Raw genomic sequence first — 14,733 nt, forward strand, 5'->3', positions numbered from 1 at the left:
GGCCACTGCAACATCCCAGACCACCACACTGGCCCGGTGATGAGTAAAGAAGGTACGAGACCCGTGCCTGACTACCCCCTGCCCCCTGGGTGCTACACTATTATATTCTATGTAGGAGGGATGGGGAGAAGTGACTAGTGTCGCGGACGGAGGGGACGTGCTTGCCACGCACGGGTCCGGGGCTTCTGCTGCTGCTTAGTGGCTCGAGCGGTTGGCCGGACCCGGGGACTCGAGCAGCGCTCCTCACCCACGAGGGAAAAGGGGGTGGTTTGTTTTGGGAGATAGTTCGTGATGCCACCCACGGGTCGTGGTGATTATAGGCACCCCCGCTGCTGGTGACGGGGATCCCGGGAGAGATGGTAGGGAGCAGCTAGGATGTTGTGGGTAGGGGTTGGTGATCCCGGGGCCCGGTGGTGTAACGGCGAGGCTGGATGGCTGGGGTGCAGGGTTGCAGGGGCAGCGCGGCGTGGTGCCGGATGGCACTGTTGTACTCACTCAGGCAGTCAATGACAGAGTCTCTGGAAAACCAAACGGCTGGATGGACGGATCCCGCAGCTGGCTGCAGTGTTTGTGCTCTCTCCCCGGACAGTGTGATGGTGGCTGTCTTTCCCTGCACCTGGTTAGAATGTTCTGACTCCTGTGGTTGCCCACCGGTAGGCCGCTCCCCAGCGTATAGGTACTGAAGGAGCCCGTTTTGCCCGCAAGCGCTGACCCTTGGATCTCTAGCCTATGGCGGTGGCTGTATATCCTCACGGTGTGGACTGTTGCCTTCTGTCGGGTCTTTGTTGTTAGGAAACCCCTGGGGTTCCGGTCACACTCTGATTTGACCGTTGTCGGCGGCTCCAAGCCTAGTCGGGGTCCGATGGCCCTGCCTTTGTGCTTAGCTTCACTCCACTCCCCGGTTCGGTACCGGCGGACCACCACCATCTGCCAACCTTGCTGTTTGTGTCTGGGCCCCTACCCAGACACTGACAGTTTCTGACTTCTCACTTTCACCTCCAAACTGAAACTCACACTTTTCCCGCCTCCAGGCCTGTGAACTCCTCAGTGGGTGGGGCCAACTGCCTAGCTCCGCCCGACCTGGTGTGGACATCAGACCCTGGAGGGAGGCAACAAGGGTTTTTGTTTGACTGGTGTTACTGTCCAGGGGAAGGGGTGTGTAAGGTGTAATGTCTGTGACTACCTGGCTAGTCCAAGGCGTCACACTAGCAAAGAGAAAACATACAGAGGGAGATTCACGTCACAATGCTCAGTAAGCTATTCACCAAATACAGTGATATCCCTCATGTAGATACACAGTACAGCTTGTTATGAAAGTACAATTACCCTTCCAAAATTTGAGGGATATGGTTCATGGTGGGAATCATGTCAAATGTTAACAGAGAGCAGTGGTCTGTGGAGAATATTTTGCTAAATTTAAAATACGAAAACACTATATTCATCTCCCATTTCTCTTCCATAGCCTCCTTGACTGGTCCTTAGCTACTTTTTGTCCAACTTGGCCTTGTACAGTGATGTCACATCCTTTGTGATCAATTCCACTTCTAATTACTGCAGTGCTCACATGGGTAGGTAAGTATTGTTTCTTAATACTTATACATTGCAGATTTTGATCTCTCTATTAAATTTAATAAGAAAATATGTAACAAATCCACAAATTGATAAGCAACGTAATTTGACATGTTTTGGACTTAAAAATCGCATGACAGGTCAGTTTGGATTCTGCTTTGATATTCTCTGCAGCGTGTGGATAAATTTGGTAAAATTGATCATACGGCCTGTAGCTGTTATAATATGCTGGCGATTTTTTGCCTTAAAAATCCTATTTAAAAGTCCCTAGTCCATCTGCCTTATTTAAGCACACTTGCATTAAGCAATGCTATTTGTTCTATGATTGGTGGCACAGTTTTATTCTAGGACCGTGACCATATGTAGGAGATTAACAGTATCACCTAATAATTTAGGAATCCCATAGTTATTCTTTGAAGTCGATTTTAAGTTGACCTGCCTGCACTACACATGGTCACAGGAGAAATTTTAATACATCCGGTACAGAGAGTCCACAGCACATGTGGCAGGCACAAGCCAGAGATTTCCAGGTGTGATACTGCGCTATTTTTGAGCTTGGAGATTTGATTCCAAATATAGACCCCCTTTGTTCGTCAGAAGTTTTGAGCTGAAACAATTTAGATTTTTGCTTTAATCAGAAACACATGTCCTGAGGTTTTCTGGCAACACTGATAGAATGGACACAGCAGGGGATGTTCACGTGCCAACATTTCAATAACAGCTTTCTAGGCAAAAATTTGAAGACGGTGTTTGACTCACTTTGTTTCAGCCAGGCGCATAACATAACTATCAGAAAAGTTGCCCTCATGGGTTTTGCATTAATAGGAATACTTGGTATATGATGTGGTTTTTGTGCTGCATCCTAAAACGATCTATATTTGGCTTCATGCAATAATAGTGATCCATTGGTTATCTTCTTTTTTATGAGCCAAGTATGTTAAGCAATAACATATGCCTATCCCAGTAAATAGAAAAGCTCATACGTAAGGTGGTATGCAACATTTGGAGTCTATGAGTTGTGTCAGATTTGCCCATAAATGTACAAATGTATATATAGAGAGAGAGAGGGAATGTGTATGTGTATATATATATATATATATATATATATATATATATATATATATATATATATATATATAAAAATAATAATCTTTATTTCTATAGCGCCAACATATTCCGCAGCGCTTTACAATTCAGGAGGATCATATACAAACAAGTAACAGTTATAGAAAATACAATATTTTGAAGAAAAAACAAAACCCTCCTCATGAGAGCTTACAATCTGCAATGAGATGGGGGGAGGGACAAGGTACAAGTGTTTATTTACAATGACAATCCAGCGGTCTCATGGAAATGGAGGCTAGATAATGGTTTCCTGGACCAGTGGGCCAGAGCCTTGAGAGGCATTTGGGTGCCATGGAGTTTGATGTGGAGTTATGTTGTGAGAGGTTGTAGAGGGACTATGTGAATTGAATTTGATTAGGGAGTGTGATAGGCTGCCCTAAAAAGATGCGTCTTTAGGGTGCGTCTGAAGCTGAGTAAGTTGTGATTTGTCTTAACGTCTTGGGGTAGAGCGTTCCAGAGGGTTGGTGCAGCTCGGAAGAAGTCTTGGATCCGGGAGTGGGAGGTTCTAATTAGTGTGGATGTTAGTCGAAAGTCGCTTGCAGAGCGAAGAGAACGGGTGGGGTGATAGACAGAGAGGAGGGTGGAGATGTAGGGGGGTGCCGCACTGTGGAGAGCTTTGTGGGTGAGAACAAGCAATTTGAATTGGATGCTGTGATATATGGGCAGCCAGTGCAATGACTGGCACAGAGCAGAGGCATCAGAGTAGCGGTTAGCCAGATAGGTGACCCTGGCTGCTGCATTAAGAATGGACTGTAGAGGAGAAAGTCTAGTTAGGGGACCGATTAATAGAGAGTTACAGTAGTTAAGGCGAGAGTGGATCAGGGCCACGGTGAGGGTTTTTGTCGTTTCCATTGTGTGAAAGGGGCGGATTCTAGAGATGTTCTTGAGGTGCAAGCGGCAGGTGCGGGCAAGAGATTGTATATGGGAGTTGAAGGAAAGATCAGTGTCAAGTATAGCACCCAGACAGTGGGCCTGCTGCCTAGGACTTGCCGTTGTGCCACACACAGAGAGGGAGATGTCAGGTTTAGGAAGGTTGAAGGATGGAGGAAAAAGAAGAAGTTCAGTTTTGGAAAGGTTAAGTTTCAGATAAAGAGCAGACATGATATTGCAAACTGCAGTCAGGCAGTCACTTGTGTTCTGTAGTACAGTGGGGGTGAGCTCAGGGGATGAGGTGTATAGCTGTGTGTCATCAGCATAAAGATGGTACTGAAAGCCAAATCTGCTGATGGTCTGTCCAATTGGGGCAGTGTAGAGGGAGAAAAGAAGAGGGCCAAGGACTTAACCTTGAGGGACCCCAACAGTGAGAGGGAGAGGAGATGTGGAGCCAGCAAATGATACACTGAATGAACGGCCAGAAAGATAGGAAGAGAACCAGGAGAGCACAGTGTCCTTTAGGCCGATAGAATGGAGCATAGAGAGAAGGAGATGGGGGTCAACCGTGTCGAAGGCAGCAGAAAGGTCAAGAAGAATAAGCAGAGAGTGGTCACCGTTACGTTTTGCTGTCAATAGGTCATTGGTCACTTTGACAAGGGCAGTTTCTGTTGAGTGTAAAGGGCGGAAGCCAGACTGTAAAGGATCTAGAAGAGAGTGAGTGGAAAGGTAGCGGGTGAGACGAGAGTAGACCAGGCGCTCCAAGAGTATAGAGATGAAGGGGAGATTGGAGACTGGTCTGTAGCTGCTTGTGCAGGACGGATCAAGAGAAGGTTTTTTTAATAATGGAGTAATGATAGAGTGTTTGAGGGAGGAGGGGAAGATACCAGAAGAGAGAGAGAGATTGAAGATTTTAGTTAGGTGAGTGGTGACAACCGGAGAGAGGGACTGGATTAGGTGTGAGGGAAAGGGATCAGTAGGGCAAGTGGTAGGATGAGAGGAGGATAGGAGGAGCCTGGAGACTTCCTCCTCTGTGACTGGATCAAATGTGGAAAGTGAGCTGGATGGGATATGGGGAGGGATGGGATTCACAAAGCTTGGTGGCTGGGAGCTGATCTCTTGGCGGATGTTTTCTTTTTTCTCTGTGAAATACGAGGCCAGGTCATCAGCACGAAGGTCTGTTATAGGGGTCTGTGCTTTGGGACTGAGGAGGGAGTGACAGGTGTCAAAGAGCTTTTTTGGATTGTCGGCAAGTGAGGAAATAAGGGCGGTGAAATAGGTCTGTTTGGTGAGGTGAAGGGAATAGTTGTAGGTCCTTAACATGAACTTGTAGTGGATGAAGTTTTCTGGTGTGCGTTTTTTCCTCCATAGGCGTTCGGCACTCCTGGAGCACCGCTGAAGAAATAGCGTTTGGGATGTGAGCCAGGGCTGTTTTACTCTGTGTTTGGAGGTTCTGAGGGTGAGGGGCGCTACTTGGTCTAGTGTACTCCTGAGTGTGTCATTGTAGTGCTTTACAGCCAGATCAGGACAGGGAAGTGAGGAGATAGGGGACAGTGATGAGTGTAGAGAGTCTGTAAGTGTCTGAGAGTCAATGGCTTGTAGGTTTCTCAATGTGTGATAGGTGGGAGTGTGCTGGGATGGGCAAGGGTTTGTGAGCTTGAAGGAGAGGATGTTGTGGTCAGAGAGGGGAAGAGGTGAGTTGTCAAAGTCAGAGATTGAGCAGAGGCGGATAAAGACCCGGTCAAGGGTGTTACCATCTTTATGTGTCTCAGAGGATGAGAGCTGTGAGAGGCCAAGGGAGGTGGTGAGAGATAGAAGCTGGGATGCAGATGGGGAGGAGGGGCTGTTTATCGGGATATTAAAGTCTCCTAGGATAAGGGTTGATAACTCTGAGTACATGAGGACATGAAGTGTGGCAGCCAGGCTGAAAAGTGGTCAAGGAACTGGGTGGGCGAGCCTGGTGGACGGTATATGACAGCTACTCTGAGAGAGAGGGGATGGAAGAGCCTGATGGTGTGGACCTCAAAGGATGGGAATGAGAGTGATGGAGCTGGGGGGATGACCTGGAAAGTGCATTGTGGGGACAGGAGTAGGCCGACTCCACCACCATGTCTGTTTCCAGGTCTTGGTGAATGGGAAAAGTGTAAGCCACCATGAGAAATGGCAGCAGGGGAAGTAGTGTCAGAATCCTGAATCCAGGTCTCAGTGAGGGCTAGCAGGTTAAGAGAGTTATTGAGAAAGTAGTTGTGGATGTAAGGTAGCTTGTTACATACAGACCGTGGATTCCAGAGAGCACAATTAAAAGAGGAAAGTGAGGGTATACAACTTATGTTAATAAGATTATCAGGGTTTTTATGGGTGGTGGGGGGAGGGGTAAAGTTAGCATGGGGTGGACCAGGATTAGGGGAGATATTGCCTGAAAGAAGTAGGAGTAGAAGGAGAAAGATCAGATGGTTTTTGGACTTGTGGCATGGCTTTTTGTGTAAAGCTGGTGTCACACATAACGACAACGACAACGACGTCGCTGCAACGTCACCATATTCTGTGACGTTGCAGCGACCTCAACAGCGAGGTCGCTATGTGTGACACATAACAATGATCAGACCCCTGCTGCGAAATCGCTGCTCGCTCCTGAATGCTCCAGGTCATTTTTTGAACGCTGCTATCCCGCTGCGCCATGCTGATAAGCTGATAATCCTTTTGTTTGACACCGCAGCAGGGACGCTACGCTACGTCTGAAACCACACAACGACCGTCGACGTCGCTATGATCGCTGCTCCGTCGCTGCTTTTTATAACATGTTTGACAGCTTACTAACGATCATCTATGGTCGCTGCTACGTCACAGAATATGGTGACGTTGCAGCGACGTCGTTGTCATTGTCGTTATGTGTGACCCCAGCTTTAGTCCCTGGAGTGTGATTGAATGAGATTATTCAGATAGGTGAAAAGAGCCTGGGAGCTGTACATAGGAGAGGAGAGGAGAGAGGGACTTATGTGGATGAGTGGTGATGGAGGGGGGACGGGACGGTGAAAGTGGACAGTAAAAACACATAGGATGATATATATATATATATATATATATATATATACATATATATATACAGAGAGAGAATATATATGTACATATATATATATATATATATATATATATATATACACACACACATATATATATATATATATATAGTGCAGACCAAATGTTTGGACACACCTCATTCAAAGAGTTTTCTTTATTTTCAGGACTCTGAAAATTGTAGATTCACATTGAAGGCATCAAAACTATGAATTAAAACATGTGGAATGAAATACTTAAAAAAGTGTGAAACAACTGAAAATACGTCTTATATTCTAGTTTCTTCAAAGTAGCCACCTTTTGCTTTCATTACTACTTTGCACACTCTTGGCATTCTCTTCAAGAGGTAGTCACCGGAAATGGTTTTCCAACAGTCTTGAAGGAGTTCCCAGAGATGCTTAGCACTTGTTGGCCCTTTTGCGTTCAATCTGCGGTCCAGCTCACCCCAAACCATCTCGATTGGATTCAGATCTGGTGACTGTGAAGACCAGGTCATCTGGCGTAGCACCCCATCACTCTCCTTCTTAAGGTCCAGTCACACTAAACAACATCGCTAGCAACATCGCTGCTAACGAACAACTTTTGTGACGTAACAGCGATGTTGCTAGTGATGTTGCTTAAGGGGGCTTTACACGCTGCGACATCGCTAATGCGGAGTCGTTGGGGTCACGGAATTTGTGACGCACATCCAGCCGCATTAGCGATGTTGCTGCGTGTGACACCGATAAACGATTTTGCATCGTTGCAAAAACGTGAAAAATCGCTCATCGGTGACATGGGGGTCCATTCTCAATTATCGTTACTGCAGCAGTAACGATGTAGTTCGTCGCTCCTGCGGCAGCACACATCGCTATGTGTGACGCCGCAGGAACGAGGAACCTCTCCTTACCTGCCTCCCGGCCGCTATGAGGAAGGAAGGAGGTGGGTGGGATGTTCCGGCCACTCATCTCCGCCCCTCCACTTCTATTGGGCGGCCGCTCAGTGACGTCGCTGTGACGCCGCACGGACCGCCCCCTTAGAAAGGAGGCGGTTCGCCGGTCACAGCGACGTCGCCGGGCAGGTAAGTATGTGTGATGGGTCTGCGCGATGTTGTGCGGCACGGGCAGCGATTTGCCAGTGTCGCACAACAGATGTTGGCGGGTACCCACGCTAGCGATATCGGGACTGATATCGCAGCGTGTAAAGTAGCCTTTAGTGTGACATCCAGCAACAACCTGGCCCCTGCTGTGAGGTCGTTGGTTGTTGCTGAATGTCCTGGGCCATTTTTTAGTTGTTGCTCTCCCGCTGTGAAGCACACATCGCTGTGTGTGACAGCGACAGAGCAACAACTAAATGTGCAGACAGCAGGAGACGGCTTCTGAGGACACTGGTAACCACAGTAAACATCGGGTAACCAAGAAGCCCTTACCTTGGTTACCCGATATTTATTTACCTTCGTTACCAGCCTCCGCCGCTCTCAATGTCAGTGCCGGCTCCTGCTCTGTGCACATGTAGCTGCAGTACACATCGGGTAATTAACCCCATGTGTACTGTAGCTAGGAGAGCAGGGAGCCAGCGCTAAGCAGTGTGCGCGGCTCCCTGCTCTCTGCACATGTAGCTGCAGAACACATCGGGTAATTAACCCCATGTGTACTGTAGCTAGGAGAGCAGGGAGCCAGCGCTAAGCGGTGTGCGCTGGTAACCAAGGTAAATATCGGGTTGGTTACCCGATATTTACCTTAGTTACCAAGCGCAGCATCGCTTCCATGCGGTGCTGCTGGCTGGGGGCTGGTCACTGGTTGCTGGTGAGCTCACCAGCAACTTGCGTAGCCACGCTCCAGCGATCCCTGCCAGGTCAGGTTGCTGGTGGGATCGCTGGAGCGTCGCAGTGTGACATCTCACCAGCAACCTCCTAGCAACTTACCAGCGATCCCTATCAGGTTGGATCGTTGTTGGGATCGCTGGTAAGTTGTTTAGTGTGACTGGGCCATTAGTCAAATAGCTCTTACACAGCCTGGAGGTGTGTTTGAGGTCATTGTGCTGTTGAAAAATAAATGATGGTCCAACTAAATGCAAACCGCATGGAAAAGATGCTGTGGTAGGCATGCTGGTTCAGTATGCCTTCAATTTTGAATAAATCCCCAACAGTGTCACCAGCAAAGCACCCCCCCACCGTTACACCTCCTCCTCCATGCTTCACAGTGGGAACCAGCCATGTAGAGTCCATCCGTTCACCTTTTCTTGAAAGACACGGAGGTTGGATCCAAAGATCTCAAATTTGGACTCATCAGACCAAAGCACAGATTTCCACTGGTCTAATGTCCATTTCTTGTGTTCTTTAGCCCAAACAAGTCTCTTCTGCTTGTTGCCTGTCTTTAGCAGTGGTTTCCTAGCAGCTAGTTTACCATGAAGGCCTGCTGCACAAAGTCTCCTCTTAACAGTTGCTCTAGGGATGAGAAGGCGTGACTCGTAACGGTCAAAGTCTTCAAGATCGGAGGCTCAGTGATGGCTTATTTTTTGTATCCTGAGCTGACATTTTTAATTATATAATTTTAGGTAGATTAAATGTTTTGATTGTCTGTTATTGCATTTTATTGCCATGTTGTGGAAACCAAAAAAATGCAATTTTGATGTTTTAAATTTTTTCCGTACGCAGTTTACCGATCAGATTAATTTATTTTTTATTTTGATGGATCGACATTTCTGAACATGGTAATACCAATTATGTGTATTTTTTTCATTGTTTTATTATCAATGGGCCAAAGTGTTTTTAACTTTTGTGTTTCTTAATTTTTTACATACTTTTAAAACCTTTTTCTTTTTTACTTTTTATTGTTTTTACTAGTTCTCTTAGGGGACTTGAGGCTTACACTGTCCGATTGCTTCTTTTGTACAAAGCCGTTCTTCAGCATCACTCTGGACAGCAGAAATGCTGATCTCCTGTGAATGCAGGTGCTTAGCCAGCATTCACAGGAACTTTGACATGACAGAGACATGGGTTATCAGATGACCTCCCCGCTGTCATCACAACCCATCGGCACCCCGTGATCAAGTCACGAGGTCGCCGATGGGGGCTGGGAATGACGCGGTCCTGGCCGGCGCGTGTCAGATAGTGTACGTTTCCACAATCAGGGTTCACAGAATTTTGGATGCAGCATGTTTTCGCTGCGTCCAAAACACTGCATTGTCCAGTGCAAATGTCGCGGGCGGAGGGGCCGCGCTCGCTACGCTCGGGTCCGCGGCTGCTGCTGCTGCTGCTCGGTGGCTCGAGCGGTGGGCCGGACTCGGGGACTCGAGCAGCGCTCCTCGCCCACGAGTGAAAAGGGGGTGGTTCGTTTTGGGAGATAGTTCGTGACGCCACCCAAGGGTCGTGGTGATAGTGGGCACCACCGCTGCTGGTGACGGGGATCCCGGGAGCGATGGCAGGGAGCAGCTAGGATGTTGGTTCCCCCTCTGTGGGTAGGGGTTGGTGATCCCGGGGCCCGGTGGTGAAACGGGAAGGCTGGATGGCTGGGGTGCAGGGTTGCAGGGGCAGCGCGGCGTGGTGCCGGATGGCACTATGGTACTCACTCAGGCACAAATTCACAGAGTCTCTGGTAAACCAAACGGCTGGATGGACGGGTCCCGCAGCCGGCTGCAGTGTCTTTGCTCTCCCCGGACAGGTTGATGGTGGCTGTCTTTCCCTGCACCTGTGTAGAATGTGTTGACTCCGATGGCTTCCCAACGGTAGTCCGCTCCCCAGCGTATAGGTACCGAAGGAGCCCGTGTTGCCCGCAGGCGCTGGCCCTTGGATTTCTAGCCTATGGCGGTGGCTGTGTATCCTCACTGGGTGGACTGTTGACTTCTGTCGGGTCTTGGGTGTTAGGAAACCCCTGGGGTTCCGGTCACTCTCGGATTTGACCGTTGTCGGCGGCTCCAAGCCTAGTCGGGGTCCAATGGCCCTGCCTTTGTGCTTAGCTTCACTCCGCTCCCCGGTTCGGTACCGGCGGGCCACCGCCTGACCCCGGTTCTTCGGTTCCACAGAGCTCCACTAACTCCTGCAGACGGCCACCACCGTCTGCCGACCTTGCTGACAGTGCCTGGGCTCCTACCCAGACACTAACAGTTTCTGTCCTCTCACTTTCAACTCTCAAACGATTCTGTCACTTTTCCCGCCTCCAGGCCTGTGAACTCCTTGGTGGGTGGGGCCAACCGCCTGGCTCCGCCCCACCTGTTGTGGACATCAGACCCTGGAGGGAGGCAACAAGGGTTTTTGTTTGACTGATGTGAACTATCCAGGGGAGGGGATATGTGTGTGGTGTTATGTCTGTGACTACCTGGCTAGTCCAGGGCGTCACATTCCCCCTTGGTGAAATGCAGACCGTCCGCGGGCTGCCCGTCCATCACCGGTTTTATTTTTCTGCAAAATACAAATTTAACATGGAAAACATTTAAACATAAGCATATTTTTCATTCTTCCCTTACGGGAGGCTCGGCACTTTAACGTTGCAAACATATGAAAAACATTTTTAATAATAACGGACGGGTTCATGTTCCTCCGCTTCCCCACCCAAGCAACCTACACCTTGATGCTGCCCCTAAGAAATGGGCAGCACCCCTCTTCCCCAGTCCGGAAGCAGGAACTCGGTTCCAGGTCACCCAAGCGGGAACGGGTACGGTGTCTCGCACCCGGCTGTCATTTCAGGGGACCCCACATCCAGGGGAGCCCCTGACCCCCGGAGGATGGCCACCTGTCCTGGTGGTGGCCGGACCCCAGCCTACTCTGCTGCGGGCCCTTCCTCCAATCTGCCTCTCTGGAGGCAGTAACGGAACACAGCCCAGCAAATTATTTCCAAAACCACAAGTTCGTGGTTGGCCTGCAAGTTCTCGGCCTTGTCTCTGAAGGGGCTAGTAGAAACACATAAAGTCCCCACGGGGACAACTTTTCTTCTTTTTCGGATGGTAAAATCAACTTGTTGAAAATCAGATTACAAACTCGGATGATTAATATTCATTCAATTGAAACAAGGGGCTGAGGGTCCAAACGGGGACAACTGGGTTGCAACGGTGGACTGCTGCCTTTATTGCTCATTTCCGTACTCCTCGCCCTGCTCTAGGTAAAGAACTATAGGTTTCAGCCCCTCCAGCACGCGGCAGGCGCGCCGGGGAAGGGCCGCCCGGCATCCATTGTTTCCACTCCGAGGGATGTAGGTAGCCTCCATATTATACAAGCCAAAGACTCCTTCTTCCTCTCAGACAGGCTCTGTGTCAGCCCGTGAGCCGCTGTCATCTGACTCTAGGGGACTGATGGCGGGATATGGCAGAACAGATACGGTTTCTAACTGAGCCCAGACCCGTGGCTCCTCAGTGGCAGGCGATTTGTCATCGGTCAGTGCACGGAGGACCGCCATCGGTTCTTCTGCAACCGCTCCAGCATTCGGTTGGCCGGCGTCCTCTCGGGCCTCCGGGCCCTGGTGGGGCGTCAGCGTGGACTCCGCCATCCCCATCGGGAGCGGCGGGCTGAGCAGGGCAGTAAGAGCGGCCAGCACGTGCGATGGAGTGGGCCCTGCAGGGGCCAGGGATAGACCGGGTCCTTCAGCCGCAGCGGCCGGTCCCTCGGGGACATAAGGGCGTGGGTCACTCACCAGATAGTTCCCTTAGATTTATGGGAGTGCTCCTAAAAGAGGAAAGGAATATATTTAACTATACCTCAAGGAGGCTAACCACCCTGATGGAGGAGGCACTCAAGTTTAGGGCTGAGGTGGATTTCCCAAGGAAGGAGGCCGCCTTACAGTTTGCTATAGAAAAGTTCCAAAACTCCATCAAGGACCGTAAACAGAAGCAATTTAGCAGGGACGTACTGGAATTTAAGGAAGGGAGGGGGTATCCCATCCTGCAGGGAGATCCTGGTGAGGGCCCTAGAGATATATCTACATCGGATACGGATACATCTGATACAGAAAGGTCCGATACGGCCCTAGCGGATATTGAGATGGGGGCCAGACTTAAGTCAAGTTATCAAAGTAGTGGACCTTCCAGGAAAGGGAAATGGGGGAAATTTACAAAGAAAAATATGGGTCAAAGGGTAGACCCCTCCCCTTTTCCTGCCTCTCATTCTCCTTCCACATCCTCCTCTACTGCGGGAGCCTCTGCATCTTTTTTAGAGCAAAGGACTCATCTGAACTTTTACAATTTGAGAAACAACCCTGTGAGAGTGAACCGCAGATGAGCCACAGAGATGAGAATTGCATCATTAACCTAACTCCCCTTGTCTTCACCCCCTTTGAGTGCCAAGTCCTTGCCAAGGGACTTTCATTTGTCCCCACAAACTCATTTGATGAGTTTGGCTGGATAAAGGATATTAACCTCTTTTCCCCGAAAACTTAAGTGGAAGCGCTTCTTTAATTGCCATGATAAGCAGGAATGCTTAAGACTGGGTTTAGCGGAGGAGGACCTCCCGGATTTTAGAACTCTGAGTGGTCTCTTGAGTGAGAACCTCTCGGTTCCGGGACATGGTCCCTTCACAGAGCTAAGACCTAAGAGCCAGAAGATGCCACCGAGTTCGGAGGTTAATAGTATCAATATTTTCACTAATTTGGTGACAGATGAGCTTGGTCACCTAAGGAAAAGAGGGTGGACGTCCCAAGGGAACTTGGGGTGGAGGAGAGGGAAGCACTAAACATTCTAATGAGGGATGATGCAATTCTCATCAAGCCATCGGACAAGGGCGGCAACTTGGTTGTTATGACCCATAGCCAGTACAAAAAGATGTGTCTTGACATCCTGGATAATAGAGACACATATGGAGTTATTAGGAGGGACCCAACTATGGCGTTTAACCAGGAACTTCACTCACTTCTTGAGGAAGCCTTTGACCACAGACTTATCTCCAAGAACGAGATGGATTTTATGTATTCAAAGTTCCCAGTGTTACCGGTGTTCTATTCCCTGCCTAAGGTGCATAAGGGGTTGGACCCCCTACGTGGGCGACCAATAGTGTCGGGGGTCGACTCCTTTACGCAAAATAGCAGCATCTACGTGGACAGGGTACTGAGAAACTTTGTTACAGCATTACCTTCATTCTTGCGAGACACCTCAGATTTACTTTTGAAACTTGAAGATGTGGTGATTGAGGAAAATGTCTCCTTTGCCTCAATTGACGTGGAGACCCTATACAGTTGTATCCCACACGATCTGGGAATAGCTGCAGTTGAACATTTTCTCAGCACAAGGGGCACACAATTTGCTGCACATAATAAATTTATTGGTATCCTTTTGAACTTTATACTCAAGCACAATATTTTCCGATTCGATGGGAGGTCCTTCCACCAGCTCAGGGGTACAGCAATGGGGAGCCCATGTGCTCCCACTTATGCTAACCTTTACCTGGGCTGGTGGGAGGATACCATCGTTTTCGGTGAGGAGACATCTTGGTGGAGCCCCCATATAACATTCTGGGGGCGTTACATCGATGATGTGCTGTTACTATGGTTAGGCGGAGAGGGAGAATTTAAGAGGTTTGTGGACGATCTTAATAAGAACAGTCTGGGTCTGAGGTTCACTTCAGACTTTAAAAAGGACAAGATTGATTTTTTGGATATTTCTATTTGTAGAGGTGTTCAAGGACAATTCCAGACTAAGACGTTCCGAAAACCAACATCAACAAATAGCTTCCTCCACTGGCAGAGCCATCATCCTTTGAGCTTGAGGAAAGGGATACCCAGAGGGCAGTATCTCCGAATGAGAAGGAACTGCTCTTCTGACACAGACTTATACCATCAGGCGGGAGACCTTAAAAGGAGGTTTCTCCATAGGGGCTATCCAGAGCATGTCCTTAGTGCAGCATTTAAAGGTGTGGAGGCAACACCTAGGAGTGCCACCTTGCAGACGTGGTTAAGAGAGGCGAACCAAGTGATGAGGATCATTGGGGACTTTGATGATCGGTCGGAAGATGTACGGAGGATCATTGGAAAATACTGGGACATTTTGAAAGCCGACCCTGACATTGCGGGCTCGATACCCCCTTCTCCGTCCATCACATTTAAAAGAGGTAAAACTATTCGTGACAGGTTGGTTCATAGTAGTTACTCTTCTCCATCCAGATCTACCTGGCTTGACACTAGGAGAGTGGGCACC

This window comes from Anomaloglossus baeobatrachus, chromosome 4, assembly GCF_048569485.1.
Source record: "Anomaloglossus baeobatrachus isolate aAnoBae1 chromosome 4, aAnoBae1.hap1, whole genome shotgun sequence".
NCBI lineage: Eukaryota > Metazoa > Chordata > Amphibia > Anura > Aromobatidae > Anomaloglossus > Anomaloglossus baeobatrachus.